Here is a 16,827-nt window from a genome sequence, read left to right as displayed (position 1 = left end):
TAACCAAAAAGAGAGAGAGAGAGAGAGAGAGAGAGAGAGAGAGAGAGAGAGAGAGAGAAAATATATAGATAGAAGAAAAAATATAAAGAGAGGGTTAGGGATGGAATTTGGGCACGGGGATAAATTTCTCGGACTTGCAAAGATGAGCTTGGACCAAGAAAATAGAAGTGAGCGTGTACGTGAAGATTGGATTCGAACTCGTTTGAATTTAAATCCAAATCAGTTTGAATAAGGAGTCGGTATTCGGTAGGTCCAAAAATATTGAGAATTTAGGAGGAGCCTCGAAGAAAATGGGAAAAGAATTGTTGGCAAAGTTTGGAGGTGCAACTTGAAGCATAAGAGGCATGGAATTAAATTGCAAGTGTGTTATGGTGATTCCAAAGTTGATGGAATATTTATAATAGCTCTCTAAATATCGAGAGGATATGTTGTAAAGAGAATCACCATGTGAATTCCCTCGGTTTAAATGGATCAAAGGTCCATGCCAATATTTAGTTGAGTTAAGAACAGAAATGACATGATGGCATGATGACATGATGCAATGCACATGATGCAATGATGAAAGCAATGAACCAAACAAAACACACAACAAAACCCGGAAACCCTGGAAGGCATCTGAAGCTCCGGTCTTGGGGCGTCACAACACTCCACCACTACGAGAGGATCTCGTCCCGAGATCTAGGATGGCATCGAAGGAAAAATGAAAGAGAAAGAGAAGAGGTAAAACTAAGTTGCTTCTTTGACAAATGAGTGAAACCACGAACCTTGAGAGGTTGAACAAATTGAACGAAAGAATACAACGAAGATGCACAAAGTTGAAAACACTCCGTTAGAAAAGAGGAACAAGGAAGAACCAATTCGGGCAGCACTCCGGTTGAAAAGTTATACGAAACTTGATAAGATGAAAAGATCTTGAAGAGATGACACAACACTCCAGTTAAACGGATAAACATGAAAAGAACACGATCCTCACCATTCAAGATGATGAGAAAAAAAAGCAACATCACAATGCCTCCGGAAGAAATGAAAGAATGGAATTAAAGGAACGGGGAAGAAAACAACATCTTCTACCTCAAATGACCTTGCAAAGGTATCTTAAGGAGAAGGGTCGAACGGAGTTGTTGGAAAATCAACAACGAAAAGAATAAGCTTGATGTGGGCTTATGGAAGACATCTCAAAATTATGAGGTGAAATTCTGCCACTAATAAAACAATAGATTGGCTTGACATCAAGAAGGAGACGAGAAACTTATTTCACCGATAGGATAAAAGAAGAACTTGGGTCATTTATGAGCACCATAAATAGCAACAATCCTTAGGGAATACTTTAGGTGAAACGTGGCACAAGATACCTCCAAAGAAGAGGTTGATGGATTTAAAATACCTCATTCTTACAACATGTGAATCATGAAACATGAACTCAAATTATCAAGAATGACATAATACCACCTCCAATGATACGGTTGAAAGAATTGCACTCTGGATTGCAAGATAAAGAAATGCTTGAGCTCCTTAGAAAAGAATCTCAATGAAGACTTGGAGAAGGAATTAAATCCTTGATGAACCATCATGTCGAACCTCCATGAAGAATTTCGGTAACAAAAAGATGATCACACGAAAGGAAAGAGAAGTTGAAAACACAAGGTGAAACCTTGCGATGATTTAAATGGAGCTTTGCAACAAGATAAAGTGGAAACTTGGAACTCCGGGAAAGAAAGATGAGCAAAAGAAACCAAGAATTTTTTCAATGAACCCCCGGAATAAGGAATTAATCACTTGGATGAACAAGAATAAGAATTATGTTATGCTTGTCCTTCATCAATTAAATTGATGATAAACAATGGATTTGGCACACTACTTATTCCCGTTGCAAAGGATTGAAGAGAGATATAACATAAACTTGAGAAAGGTCTTCCACGAACCACCGGTAGGATTGGAAAGAACGAATGAAAGATAAAGAAACACCGGGTAAAGTTAGCAAACAAACGAAGATGCTTGCTAGGATTTAGATATATGAGAGCGAATAGATCATGAATTGATTAGAGAATATTTGAATGATGCACCGGTAAGATTTGGAGAACGAGAGCTGAAAGCTGAGAATGAATAATTCTGAGATGATGGCCTCCGGATAATCAAACTAAAAAATACTCCTGAATTACTCCGGATGGGTGAAAAGAATTCTCACAATCGAAAACAATTATGAGAGGGAGGCATTAAGCTAGAACCACTAATCTTGAAGAGAATGGAGTACGATATGGAGGAAAAATCTTCTTCGGTCTTCAAATGCAGAGAAAGATAACGAGAAACCACCACTGAGAATTGTTGAGGCACTCCGGAATGAAGAATGGAAAGGTTGAGCCAATGATGAAAATAATTTAACCGATCTTGGAGAAAGGAAATTGACTTATGATAAATCATTCTTATGTCAAACATGGAAGAGAATTTGAGAATAACTCCGGGAAAATAAGAAGAGTCACGTAAGATCCTGCAAAAAGACCTGTGTGTTAGGGCCCACTAAAAAGATACACCGTTGGAATGATTGCTTGAAAAGAGAGATTCCACCGGTTGAAATAAATGGCTTGAATGAGGGAACATCCTCGAAAGATCTTGAACGAATGCAGAGTGTGAACACGAATCTTGAAGATATCTTGAACACTCCGGAACAATTGAATAGCGAGAAATGACTGAATATAAGGTGCACCGGCATGAGAAGGCATTTGAAATACGGAAAGGAATATGATCAACACCGAAAGCTTGAATTGGATTCACTGGAGAAGAAAAAGAATGAAGAATGATTAACTTGAGACTCCGTTAGCATCTTCATGAGAATCACCGGATAAGAATATTGACGGAAAAAGGATGGAGAGACTTCCCAAGAATAAAAGGATACTTGATAAAGAAATCCGAGTCCTCAAAGAAAAAGGGGTGGGTGGGCGGAAAAAACAAAGGCAACTTTGAGACGGATGAAACAAACACCGTTGAGAAGAACTGATACTTGATCTTGCGGATGTTGAAATGTTCGGATCCACTTGAAGAGAAGCACACCGGTTGAAAAGGATTGACCAGACAGTCCCGATTATCATGAAGGTTTGGTATTCACATAGGAGTATGAGAACACCATTTCGGAAAGGTATGGAATCAACATTTGACTTCGAAGCAACTCGAATACCACAACTCAAAACCAAAAACAAAGGGTTGGCTTGCAAAATAAGCCGGAACAAACATATGATAGATATTCCGTCCGAAGTTTTCGTGGTGGGGACTACACGGGCTCGATCGTACATCACCATCATGTACAAGGCAGTGCACATGACATACGAAGCGTCCCCGAGTCGGCATAGCCAAGGACTCTTTAAGACACAACGAGACCACTGTAAAACCAACCGTGGATAAGCGGACCACTAGACGTCGAACCCCAATTTCATATCATACATCTATCGGAAAGATATCCTAAGAGCTACTTGAATTCCCACTTATAAACTCCCGAAACTTTCCGGTTATGCAATCAGGTGTTGGGGATACAGGGGAAGCATAATGTCTCACCCAAAACTAGCGAATCCTACATCCAGCTGTATCCATCCTTCAACACATAACCAAGAAACCTTCGGAAATCGTTTACCTCAACCTTCGAAAAGCATCCGTTATACAAGTTATGCTAATACTCCCGAACTCCCGCCCCAGTACTGGGTGGCGTCGAGGTTATCTCACCAACAACTGCATAAAAGAGATTTTCAATGTCGGCGAAACTAAACTCAGGTATTCCAGAATCTCAACGATAAAATTGTGACGACAACACCTCGGAGCTCAACTCCCCGGGACACTGCCACGACCCCTAAATGACAGGAGGCACCAAGAACAATGTTCTCGTCACAAATCGATCGGAACGATTCCAAGATACCCGCGTGATCCTAAATTTTTTTTTAGTGAAATTTGAGAAGAGAAGAGTCAAAACTCTACGTCAGGATGCCTCACTAGAGCTACGAAGGGACTGAGGAGCAAAAAGAAGTCCTAACTCTCCGATATATATAATTCCTAAATGACTCAAAACATTTCTAGACTCAATAATGCCAGCGATTCGATCAAGCAAGGGGCTCCTAAGGTCGGGGAAGGCTCTGATACCAACTTATAACGCCCTCGATGCGGCTATATCTCCCACGTGTCGAAGCACGACTTAGAGGCATAACCTCATTGAAAGCAATATCGCAAGTGAGGTAATCTTCACACAACCCATGTAATACATAAGGGAAAAAGATACATAGTTGGCTTACAATCGCCACTTCACACACAATTACATGAATAAAGCATTACATCAACCAGATACAATCAAGGTCCGACTACGGAACCAAAATAAAAGAAGTCTACCCCAAATGCTACACAGATCCCCGATCGACCCCAACTGGGCTCCACTACTGATCAACTAGAACGAAACAACACAAAGGACATTATCTTCATCGAGCTCCTCCTTGAGCTTGGTTGTGTCATCCACTACTGGAATCAGGTACTTTGCCATCTGCCAGCTCTTTGCCGTCAGCTAGCGGACGGCAAAGAAGCTCTTTGCCATCAGCTACCAAAAAGCAGACGGCAAAGAACTGGCTAATGGCAAAGATCTAATTTGCCATCAGCCAGTTCTTTGTCGTCTGCTAGCGGATGGCGAAGAGGGAGGGGCCCCCAATGACAAGCTGCTTAAAAAAACCTAACGCCCCCCCCCCCTCTTTGCCGTCTGCTAGCAGACGGCAAAGAGAAAATAAGAGAATGGCAAAGGGGGGCGGCGGCAAAGAGGGAGGGGCCCCACTAACGTTAACGGCCGCGCCCCACCCCGCCCCCCCTCTCTCTCTTTCTCTTCTTCACACGCGCGCCGCCGCCCCCAGCACTCGCCGCCGCCCCGTTGCCCCACCACCTCGCGCCCCCCCGCCCCGTCGCCACTGCCGCCCGGCGCCCCACCGCCCCCCGCCCCGCCGCCCCGCCGCCCTGCCGTCTGGGCGCCACCGCGCCCCGGCGCCCCCCCCCCCCCGCGCCCCACCGCCCCGGCCGGGCCCGGCCCCGTCGCCACTGCCGCCCGGCGTCGCCGCCCCAGGCCCCCCACCCCCCTCCTCTGCCGCCCCAGGCCTCCCGCCCCCTCCTCTGCCGCCCCAGGCCCCCGCCCCTCCTCCGCCGCCCCAGGCCGCCCCGCCCCCTCCTCCACCCCAGGTGAACTCTGCCTTCTTTTTTTCCTTTTTTCTGTTTTTTTAGTTTTAGGTTTATGTTTAGTTTAGATTTAGTTTTAGTTTTAGTTTTAGGTTTAGTTTTAGGTTTATAGGTTTAGTTTTAGTTTAGTTTTAGGTTTAGATTTAGTTTTTTCCTTTTTCTGTTTTTTTAGTTTTAGGTTTAGGTTTAGTTTAGTTTTAGGAAAGAAGAAGAAGAGAAAAAGAGGAGAGGAGGAGAAGAAGAAGAGGAAAAAGGAAAGGAAGAAGAAGAAGAGGAGGAGGAGAAGAAAAAAGAAGAGGAAGAAGAAGAAGAAAAAAGAGGAGAGGAGGAGAAGAAGAAGAGGAAAAAGGAAAGGAGGAGGAGGAGGAGGAAGAAGAAGAAGAAGAAGGAAAAAAAGGAAGAAGAGGAATAAGAAGAAAAGGAAAAAAGAGGAAAAAAACCCGACCCCGACCCCGACCTGGCACCCCGACACGACACCCCGTCCCCGAGACCCCGACCCCGACACCCCGACCCCGACACCCCGACCCCGAGCCTGACCCGACACCCCGACCCCGACCCCGACACCGACACGGCACCCCGACCCCGACCCGGCACCCCGAGACCCGAGACCCCGACCCCGAGAACCCGACCCCGACCCCGACCCCGACACCGAGCCTGACCCGACACCCCGACCCCGACACCGACACCGACATGGCACCCGACCCCGACCCGACACCCCGACCCTAAGACCCCGACCCCGACCCTGACACCCCGATCGACCCCGAGCCTGACCTGACACCCCGACCCCGAAACAGCACCCCGACCCCGACACGGCACTACCCCGACACCGACACAACACCCCGACCCCCCGACCCCGAAATAGCACCCCGACCCCGACACGGCACCCCGACACCGACATGACACCCCGACCCCCGACACCTCCCAAAAGGTGGTCTTTGGCCTTGCAGAGGCCGACGGGGTCATATATTTGTGAATTATTAGTTAGGTCATATATTTTTCGATTTTGTTATGAAAAACATCATATCTAATTGTGTTGATCGGGTAGTTTTAAATGTGCAGTTGTTTCATCGCTGTGAGGTTTGGTGTTCGATGACCTCGCCGTGCGTTTGACGAGCTCTGCCCCTTCGTTCGTGGGTGAGCACAAATGACATGTCCTCCTCCCCCATTAATTATTTGATCTATTCTGATGAAACTTGATAGCTAGCTATATATGTCTCTCGAATCATCAGTATGCACCAATATGTGTCCCCCGTTCGAAAGCGTCATAGTTATAAATATGCATGCATTTGCATATTTATAACTTGATTCTTTCGAATTGTCCAACGCTATCCATGGACAGCCCGAGTATGTGTAGATTGGGTTTGTTTTCCCATATGCTTTGCTCCGGATCCGACGCATAAATTTCGTCAGTGCCTCCCATGTTGTTCTCCGGGTACACATCCTCTCTGTTTATTGCAGAGATGTGTATCAGGAGAACAGCGGGGAGGTGCTGCCGAAATTTTGCGTCGGATCCGGAGCATAGCATGGGAAAATGAACCCAATCTACACATACACGGGTGGGATTAGGACCTATCATTACCTATTAGAGTGTAGGTTGCATGGACGTAATAAAATTGACAAAGTAGATCAACTGATGAATATATACATGGTGAATTAAATATATAATTGTTGTGTGTCCAGTAGCTCTGAAAGTCAAGATGAGTGACCGTGCGTGGATGTATACCGGTCACACTTGTCAGAACAATTGGAGCGCTAAATGGTTCACAAAAACCAAGGGGTTTGTGCAAGCCGCATTTGCAAATGGCCAGAAGAAAACCTGGTGCCCCTGTTTCCGGTGCGGCAATTGGGAAAAGAAGACAGAGGCTGAAATGGGCAAACACCTGCAGAAGAGTGGTTTTACGCCCGATTATACGGTGTGGGCATTTCATGGTGAGTCTGCCCAACGTGACCGAGCTGAGGTGGATCGTCGTCGCACCGACGAGCATGGTACCAGGATGGAAAACATGGTGCAAGACTATGATGATGCTCGGGATCCGGACGAGGAGATGGAGGAATCTGCAAAGGCCTTCAATGAAATGTTGGAGTCTTCAAAACGTCCGCTCCACGAGCACACTGAGCTTTGTCAGTTGGATGCCATCTCACAAGTAATGGCTCTGAAGGCTCAGTTCAACTTGGGCAGAGAATGCTATGACGCAATTATGACAGTATTTGGACGCTTTCTACCCAAAGGCCATGTAATGCCTGCAAACCTGTACCAGTCGGACAAAATCCTCCGTGCACTGAAGATGCCCTATGAGAAGATACATGCCTGTGAGAAAGGATGTGCCTTATTTAGGCTTGACTATGCGGACTTGAACTATTGTCCCATTTGCAAGTCTTCCAGGTATATTGTGGTAGACAACGGTATGGGTGAGAAGACACAGACCAAAATCCCCGTTAGTGTTCTTCGGTATATGCCAATCGTACCAAGACTTCAACGTCTTTTCATGGTCGAAGAGACGGCCAGACAGATGACATGGCACAAAACAGGCAAAAGAACCGAACTAGATGCAGATGGGAATCTGATGATGGTACACACATCGGATGGTGTTGCGTGGAAAAAGTTTGATGAATTACATGCTGACAAAGCGGCAGATCCGAGGCATCCTCGAGTCGGCATCAACACGGATGGGTTCAGTGTGTTTGGTATGATGGCAGCCCAATATAGTTGTTGGCCCGTATTTGTCTTTCCACTCAATCTCCCCCCCCCCCGGACAGATTATGCAAAGAAAGAACATTTTCCTGACGTTGATAATTCCAGGGCCCAACTATCTGGGGAAAAATATGAATGTGTACATGCAGCCGCTTAAGGATGAATTGCAAGAAGCCTAGGATAATGGGTTCAAGACATACGATGCCTTTAGCAAACGGAACTTCATAATGCGTGTCTGGTACATGTACTCTACGCATGACTTGCCGGTGTATGCGCTATTCGTTGGCTGGTGTGTGCATGGAAGGTTCCCGTGCCCCACATGCAAGGGAGCTCTTGAGTTTCTTTGGCTTCAGGCTGGTCGCAAGTTGGCTTGTACTTACTTCCTTCATTTAGTAATTCATAGCCGTAGCGCTCAAGTTTTTATTTGCTAACTTAGGCCCCTCCGAGATGGTGTGCGGATCAGATGGATTGTTGGGAGGTGTTGGTCAATGCGTGGTGCTCAAAAGAATGGCTGGCCACCCACAAAGAGGCCAAGGACAAACGTGCCCAAATGGAAGGTGTGCCACACCACTAAGGCAGCTCCAACTTATTTCAGTACGGGCGGAACTGGGTATGTGGTTTGCTTCATGATTCATGCAATTCATTCATCATGCTAGCTTTAGCCCTTTAATTACTAATTTACTTTGTTTCTCTCTTTCAGGCACGCTACAATAAGGCGGATAAGGTGCCAGAGGTGTACGACCTGTATGCCATGGCCCACACTGGCCCTTACAAGAAAGTCAAGGCATTCTCTGCGTCTGACCTCGATGATCCAAAGAACTTCACCAACATCTCCGCCCATGACAAGCTCGTGCAATATAGAGATCAGGGGAAGGCGAGGAAAGGGGAGGACTTTAACCCGAGCCAGGGTCCCATTGATACAGAGCTGCTGATGATATCTGGTGGCGGGAGGTCCCATGGCTCCATAGCCATGGGAGATGGACTTATCTGTTGTCCTAGCACTCTCCCGGAGATCAAGGCGCGCCAGTCGAGCTCCGCTCCTGAGATAAGGCCTCGTGAACGGCCAGTCCAACTCGCCTTCAAGGTTAGTTATACGTACTCAACTATCTTTCTCCATTACATTGTGTGCGCTTCCATCAATGATTACAAATGGTCATGTGAGTGGTGTTGCAGGCTGCTATACAGAGTGAGAGAGATAGAACGGAGAAACTTCTGGCGGAGGCGGCGGAGAGGCAGCGGGAGTTGGAGGAGAGGACGACAAAGATGTTGGAGGAGGAGAGGGCACGGAATGACATGCAGGCAAGGGCCATGTACGAGCTCCTTGTGGTAAGTTTCTTCTGCAGATTACTTGCTAGTCTTAACATTTGAGTCTCATTACTAACTAGTATGACTCTGTTGTGAAAACCAAATGTGCAGTCTGTGTGCGAGAAGTCCGGTCAGACCGCTCCGCGATGCCAGTGATTGCTCCTGGGAGCACGGTGAGTTTAATTTGAATGGACATTACTTGCTAGTCTTAACATTTGAGTGTCATAATGCTAACGAGACATTGGAAATGATCTTTGGTGCAGCTTAACTCCAGAAACGCATCGCACGATCCTTCTCCAGCTACCGGCGCGAGCCAGCCCGCTCCTACACCTCCGTGATCACGGTAAGTTTCTCTAGTGTTTTGCTTAACAAATGCATAAAGACCTAGACTTAGCTTTATTTCCTCCAATATGCTTACCATAATGACCTAGAGTTAGCTTCTTTTCCTCCAAAATGACTTAATAAGCTTACTGACCTCATAAACCATCCATTTTACCTAAGTTAGCTCTAAAACGATATGTACTTAGCTTACTTATGTCAAAAATTGCATAATTAACTTAGTTAGCTCATAAACGATCCATTTTACCTAAGTTAGCTCTAAAATGACTCATTTTACCTTAGTTAGCTTATAAGTGATCCAATTTATCCAAGTTAGCTCTAAAATGACCCATTTTACGTAGATTAGCTCCTAAATGATCCATTTTACCTACGTTAGCTTTAAAATGACCCATTTCACCTAGGTTAGCTCCAAAATGACCCATTTCACCTAGGTTAGCTCCAAAATGACCCATCTTACCTAGGTTAGCTTATAAATGATCCAGTTTATCCAAGTTAGCTCTAAAATGACCCAATTTACCTAGAGTAGCTCCTAAACGATCCATTTCACCTAAGTTAGCTAAAACGATCCATTTCACCTAAATTAGCTCTTAAATGATCCATTTCACCTAAGTTAGCTCAAAAATGATCCATTTCACCTTAGTTAGCTCAAAAACGTGGTATTTCACCCTAGTTAGCTCATAAACGACCCATTTCAACTAAGTTAGCTCATAAATGATCCATTTCACCTAAGTTAGCTAAAAACGATCCATTTCACCTTAGTTAGCTCAAAAACGATCCATTTCACCTTAGTTAGCTCATAAACGACCCATTTCAACTAAGTTAGCTCATAAATGATCCATTTCACCTAAGTTAGCTCATAAATGATCCATTTCACCTAAGTTAGCTCAAAAACGATCCATTTCACCTTAGTTATCTCAAAAGCGATCCATTTCACCTTAGTTAGCTCAAAAACGATCCATTTCACCTTAGTTAGCTCAAAAACGATCCATTTCACCTTAGTTAGCTCAAAAACGATGCCCTTCACCTTAGTTAGCTCATAAACGACCCATTTCAACTAAGTTAGCTCATAAATGATCCATTTCAACTAAGTTAGCTCATAAACAACCCATTTCAACTTAGTTAGCTCATATATGATCCATTTCACCTAAGTTAGCTCATAAATGACATATACTTCTTGTTCTAGTCTTCTTCTTGTTCTATTCACCTATTTCTAACTTTCTTATTTACCATTTTGCAGATTTCACTCACTTCATGGAAGCTAGCTTGCTATGATGGAGTGCTTGCTTTTTCTTTGCTAAAACTTTGCATTGTATCTAGCTTGCTATGATAGAACTTGCTATGTTGATGAAACTTTGCTATGTAATATGTATATGGAACAATGTGTATGGATGGAACTTGATGGAACTTGCTATGTTGATGAAACTTTGCTATGTAATATGTATATGGAATTATGTGCTAGATATGTGATATGTTTGTTGTTAAATATATCTATATATGTCATATATATATATGCTGTGAAAATTGTTGGATTAAAAAACAGAAAAAAGAGACAATATGCAGGCTCTTTGCCGTCTGCCACCGACGGCAAAGAGGCCACATGGCAGGCAACTGTGCTTCCTGGGAGGCTGACCAATTTGGTCAGTTTGCCTACAGTGGCTGACGGCAAAGGCTTTGCCGTCGGCGGGAGACAACAAAGAGTAAAAACTTTGCCTATAGTGGCGGACGGCAAAGGCCTGCCGTGTAGTGACGTCGGCTGACATCATTCGGCGGACGGCAATGGCCTTCCGAAGTTTGCCGTCAGCGGCGGACGGCAAAGGCCTGCCGTTAACCACCTAACGGAGTAACAACGCATTTATTGCCGTCTGCACTCTTTGCCGTCCGCTGTTGATGGCAAAGGCCCCTTTGCCATTAGCCGCCCGAAGCAGACGGCAAAGTAGCTCTTTGCCGAACCTTACTTTGTCGTCCCCTTTTGCCATCCACGGCAGACGGCAAAGACCTTTGCCGTCAGCCGTGGCAGATGGCAAAGTAGCTGATTCCTGTAGTGATCTGCACGGTTCAATGGCACCTGCAAGCTGGTTTTGGAAGTATCTGTGAGTCATGGGGACTCAGCAATCTCACACCCTCACGATCAAGACTATTTAAGCTTATAGGAAGGGTAAAAGGTATGAGGTGGAGCTGCAGCAAGCGACTAGCGTATTTGGTGGCTAACATATACGCAAAAGAGAGCAAGAAGAGAAGGCAAAGCACGTACGAGAAATCTATGATCAAGAAGTGATCCTAGAACAACCTACGTCAAGCATTACTCCAACACCGTGTTCACTTCCCGGACTCCGCCGGTTAGACGAGTCCGGTGCAGCGATATGTAATTGATACAGGTTTGATGGCTATACCCCTATAACAATACAAGGGGCTCAACGCGCGTAAACAAGTCGTAATTAGGCTCAACTTTACTCATCTTGAACTGTACATGGTTTATTTAGTATAACCTACCTTTTGCACGACAACTTTTCAACTAAGTTCCTCTCTTTTTCAGATGATCATCGTGCTACACCCGTCCAGGATACGGCACAACGGAGACACAGGCGCAGACGTGCAGCAGGGACCCGTTCTAAGGATTCTTTTTAGATTAAGAAGCTGCGTAAACCTTTTTTACTGTCTCTTGTTGATACACATCCCCTGGATTCTCAGTACAACTGAGAAGGATGCTGACGTATTGGCATGTGGCCACGTCAGAATATTGCATGTACCTAGACACCAGGGGCTTATTACAAAGGGCACTGTTTAGCCCGGTTTACATCATAAAGACCGAATACCTTAGGGAGTGTTCGGCATCGCGAGTTTGGCCTTATATGCATCAGCTCCGAATCATGTCTTTGGTCAAATGTTGGGTTTGCCCGGCTCCTGTGTTTTGCTTCCTTACGTTCCGCTCTATCGGCTAGGGCAGCACCAGGAGAACTACTGCGATTGTGCCCTGGTTCATCCGGACGAGCACCTCAGTAGAGAAAGCTGAAAATTGACTGTCATGATATAGCGCGCGACTGGTCAACCACTCGATGACCTAGCGGAATCTTCAGATTCCTCCGCCTTAACGAAGGGCCGTTTCCCGGCCAGGCATGTATGCGCCCCGAATTCAGAGGAGCGCGAAGCCACCAGGGGCTATATAGTAGCCCCACTGTCAAACTCCTCTGGCTACGTGAAAGTGTTAAAGCATTATAGTCTGATTGCCTAGTTTGTTGTGCTATCACCTCCTTAATGGACCAAGACGTTTGATCAAGTGTGAACATGCGTCTTCTGCGAACACCCCCGCATTATGTGCGTGGGGGCTGAAGCCGACGACTGCCATCTTTCAGGTTATATACATATATACATAAACGCCCGCACAGGAGGCATCATAGTACTTTCGGGCAAAAGTATAAATACAGCCTTGATAAACTCAATAAAACATTGTTTTTACAATGGGAATACATGTCACCCAAACATAATATTCTTCAAGCATTGAGCCTCTATCGAATGAGCGCCTTCAAGAACTTCTTCAAAGTAGTGCTCGGCAGCCACTCGGCCTATGGCCGAACCCTGTGCCGCAACAGTGGTGGCATCCATCTCTGCCCAGTATGTTTTGACATGGGCAAGGGCCATCCGCGAGCCTTCTATACACGCCGACCTCTTTACAGCATCGATGTATGGCACAGCACCAAGGAATTGTTGCACTAAGCTAAAGTAGCTATTCGGCCTTGGCCCTCTCGGCCATAGATGATCCACAACGGACCTCATGGCAAGTCCGGATAACCTATGGAGCTCGGCCCACTCGGCCATTTGCTCATTCAATAGCAGTGGACGGGCTGGAGCATGCAACTGTGACCAAAACAGTTTTTCCACTTCGTGATCTTTCCGATCCTTGAAGTACTCAGCCGCATCAGCAGCACTTGCAGCCAAATCCACATAGGAATCCGCAGAACTCCATAGCCAGTCCAGAGGCGCATACTTCGGATCCCCAAACTTAGTCCGCAACAAGAAGGGCTTCCCCGATACAATATCCGCAGCTTGATGCAGCTCCTCCTTCGTCGCTCTAATTTTGGAGCGGGCTTCCTTGGCAGCCACCGGCCTTTTCCAGGTCCGTCGCCTTCGCCTGGTTTTCTTCTTCAAGAAGCTGGTAACGGTCAGCATCATCTTTTAACTCTACAGCCATCTTGGCTATTTTTTCTTTGCTCTCGCAATGCGCGGCCTGTTCGGCCCTTAACTCTTCGGCCGCCTTCAAAGCGGCCGCATTGCTACTCCTTGCTTGCTCCTTGGCTCGGGCAAGCTCTGCCCGAAGGGTCTCCATGGTGGCAGCTCCATCTGCAGTCACTACATATTAAAGATACTGGCATCATGTTGCTCTATTATGTGACAATCACCAGAAAAATCACCTACCCTGTGCCTCGTCAAGCCACTTGTTAACAAGCGCGATGTCGGCATCTTCCGCATCTAGTTGCCACCTTAGTTCGGCAAACCCATGAGTCCGGCTAGCCACCGGAGCTTCAACCACCTGCACATAAAGGCGGTCTGGTTATTACCTGGGACTATGATCCTCTATTTGCCGCCGTTTTCGACGACAACCAGAGTCTCAGGGGCTACTATCTACACAGGGCACATCTAAAAATGTCCGGTACTGTCAAAAATGTACATCATTTCACGTACCTCAAAACCCGTTAGTAGACTCATAAAGGCTTCGTGCAACCCGCTTTCGGCGGATGAAATCCTTTCAATCACCGTACCCATCAACGTGTGGTGCTCTTCTGAGATAGCCGCTTGCTCCAGCAGATCCCTCAATATGTCCGACCGCACACCAGACAGTGCCGGACTCTTTTGATTGCTCTCTTCAAGAGTCGGATACTGAGGACTTCGGGTGGCCATAGGATTGCCTTCAAGCCTTGCCGGATCAGGAGAAACCCTCCGCGATGACACCTCGGGGTCGCCCGCCTCATGAGGCGGTATGACAGGAGGAGGCGTTTCGCTCTCCATCATCTCTGGAAGAAGATCCCCTGAAGACGAGCTCTGCGGAGAAGGGCTAAGATCCGAACTGCAAGATAAATGCTTCGGTTATTTTCCTCAGAGGTAAAGCGAAATATTTTCATTATTAATTACCCTTTTACTTACAGCTCGGTGGAGGGATGATCCCCTTGAGGGCATAGTGCGGCCAGGGTATCCCCCAGGGCAGGACCCTCCGGCGGAGATTTCTTCACCCATTTAGAGACCATTGTCTCCGGGTCCTCAGAGGCAATTCTCTTCCTTCACTGGGGAGAGGAAATTTCAGTTCCTCCTGCCTGGCTAACCTCCTTCGCGGAGGCGCTAGCCTCCTTGTTCCCCCCTTTATCCTCTCCTCAAGGCGCTTGATAAGGCGCGATCTCCAGCATCCTGGTTAGCACGGGATTTGGTGAGGTCTCAGGGAGGGGGGCCGGACACCTGATCAACTTTGCCTTCGCTATCCAATCCTGGTCAAAGAGCGGCTTTTTTAGGGCAACGTTTCGATAAATCAACGGACAGTGTGTTCGGATGCGGGGCTACTTACTTGGGTATCTGGGCGATTGCAGCTCAGACCTGCATCCTCAGTGATGTCCGGACACATTATTTGTGGTCCGAAGAACAATTTGTACATCTCTTCGTGCGTCATGCTGAGGAGATGTTGAACAGCTCGCGGTCCTTCCGGGTTAAATTCCCACATGCGAAGGGGCCGGCGTTTGCAAGGCTGGACTTGACGAACTAGCATAACTTGCACTACCATAACCAGACTGAAATCTCTCTCGAAGAGATCTCGGATACGGCTTTGCAGTATTGGCACGTCCTTGGCTGGACCCCAGCCTAGCCCCCTGCTGATCCATGACATCAGTTGTGGTGGGGGGCCTGAGCGAAAGGTGGGGGCAGCTACCCACTTGGCACTTCGGGGAGCTGTGATGTAGAACCACTCCCGCTGCCACAATCCGCACACCTCTAGGAAGCAACCCTCAGGCCATGGAGCATCAGCAATTTTGCTTATTAAAGCGCCTCCACACACTGCATGCTGCCCCTCGATCATCTTCGGCTTCACATCGAAGGTCTTGAGCCACAGGCCGAAGTGAGGGGTAATGTGGAGGAAGGCCTCACATACGACGATAAATGTCGAGATGTGAAGAAGGGAATCCGAGGCCAGATCGTGAAAATCTAGCCCATAATAGAACATAAGACCCCTAACAAAGGGATCCAGAGCGAGGCCTAGTCCTCGGAGGAAGTGGGAGACGAACACGACACTCTTGTTGGGTTCGGGAGTAGGGACGGACTGCCATCGGGCAGGCAGCCGATGCGAAATTTTGGCGGTCAGATATCTGGCCTCTCTTAACTTCTTGATGTCCTCCTCCGTGACGGAGGAAGGAATCCACCAACCTTGAAGGTTGGATCCTGACATAGTTGAAGGTCCGAAGCACCTGACCCTGCGTTTTGGGTGTTAGAACTCGATGCGGGGGAAGGATTTGATTGAGCACGAGAGGGATAAAAGAAAAATCCTTGTCCCCTTTATAAAGAGGGTGAATATCAAGCGTCCTCCTCGTAGCCATTTGGGACATGACTAAGATCTGGGAGTCCTACCAATAGGCATGGTTGGGTTACCCACGTCCATATTGATGAGAATCCCGTAATAAAGGGGACACGATCTCTGCTTCGACAAGACGTGCCAAGGAAACCGCCTCGCGAAACACGCTGAGATTGGTTATGAAAAACGATTCGAATAAAGACTTGGCTATGGTGTGATGTCACGCTACAGGGTACGTCAGCAGATTAGATTTGTGGAAATATTATTCTCTCTACGGTGGTATGTGGAACTTGTTTTGCAGAGCCAGACACGATCCTCGTGTTCAAAATCTTCTATGAAGTATTCGGAGGAGGAACCCGCCTTGCAATGCCAAGGACAATCTGCGCGCCGGACTCATCGTCATTGAAGCCTAGTTCAGGGGCTACTGAGGGAGTCCTGGATTAGGGGGTATCCGTACATCCGGATTATATCCTTTGGCCGGACTGTTGGATTACGAAGATACAAGATTGAAGAATTCGTCCCGTGTCTGAATGGGACTCTCCTTGGCGTGGAAGGCAAGCTTGGCAGTACGGATATGTAGATCTGCTTCCTTGTAACCGACTCTGTGTAACCCTAGCCCCCTCTGGTGTCTATATAAACCTGAGGGTTTAGTCCGTAGGACCAACAACAACAATCATACCATAGGCTAGCTTCTAGGGTTTAGCCTCTCTGATCTCATGGTAGATCAACTCTTGTACTACTCATATTATCAAGAACAATCAAGCAG

Source organism: Triticum aestivum, chromosome 3A (assembly GCF_018294505.1).
Source record: "Triticum aestivum cultivar Chinese Spring chromosome 3A, IWGSC CS RefSeq v2.1, whole genome shotgun sequence".
NCBI lineage: Eukaryota > Viridiplantae > Streptophyta > Magnoliopsida > Poales > Poaceae > Triticum > Triticum aestivum.
This window is presented reverse-complemented; position numbering follows the sequence as displayed.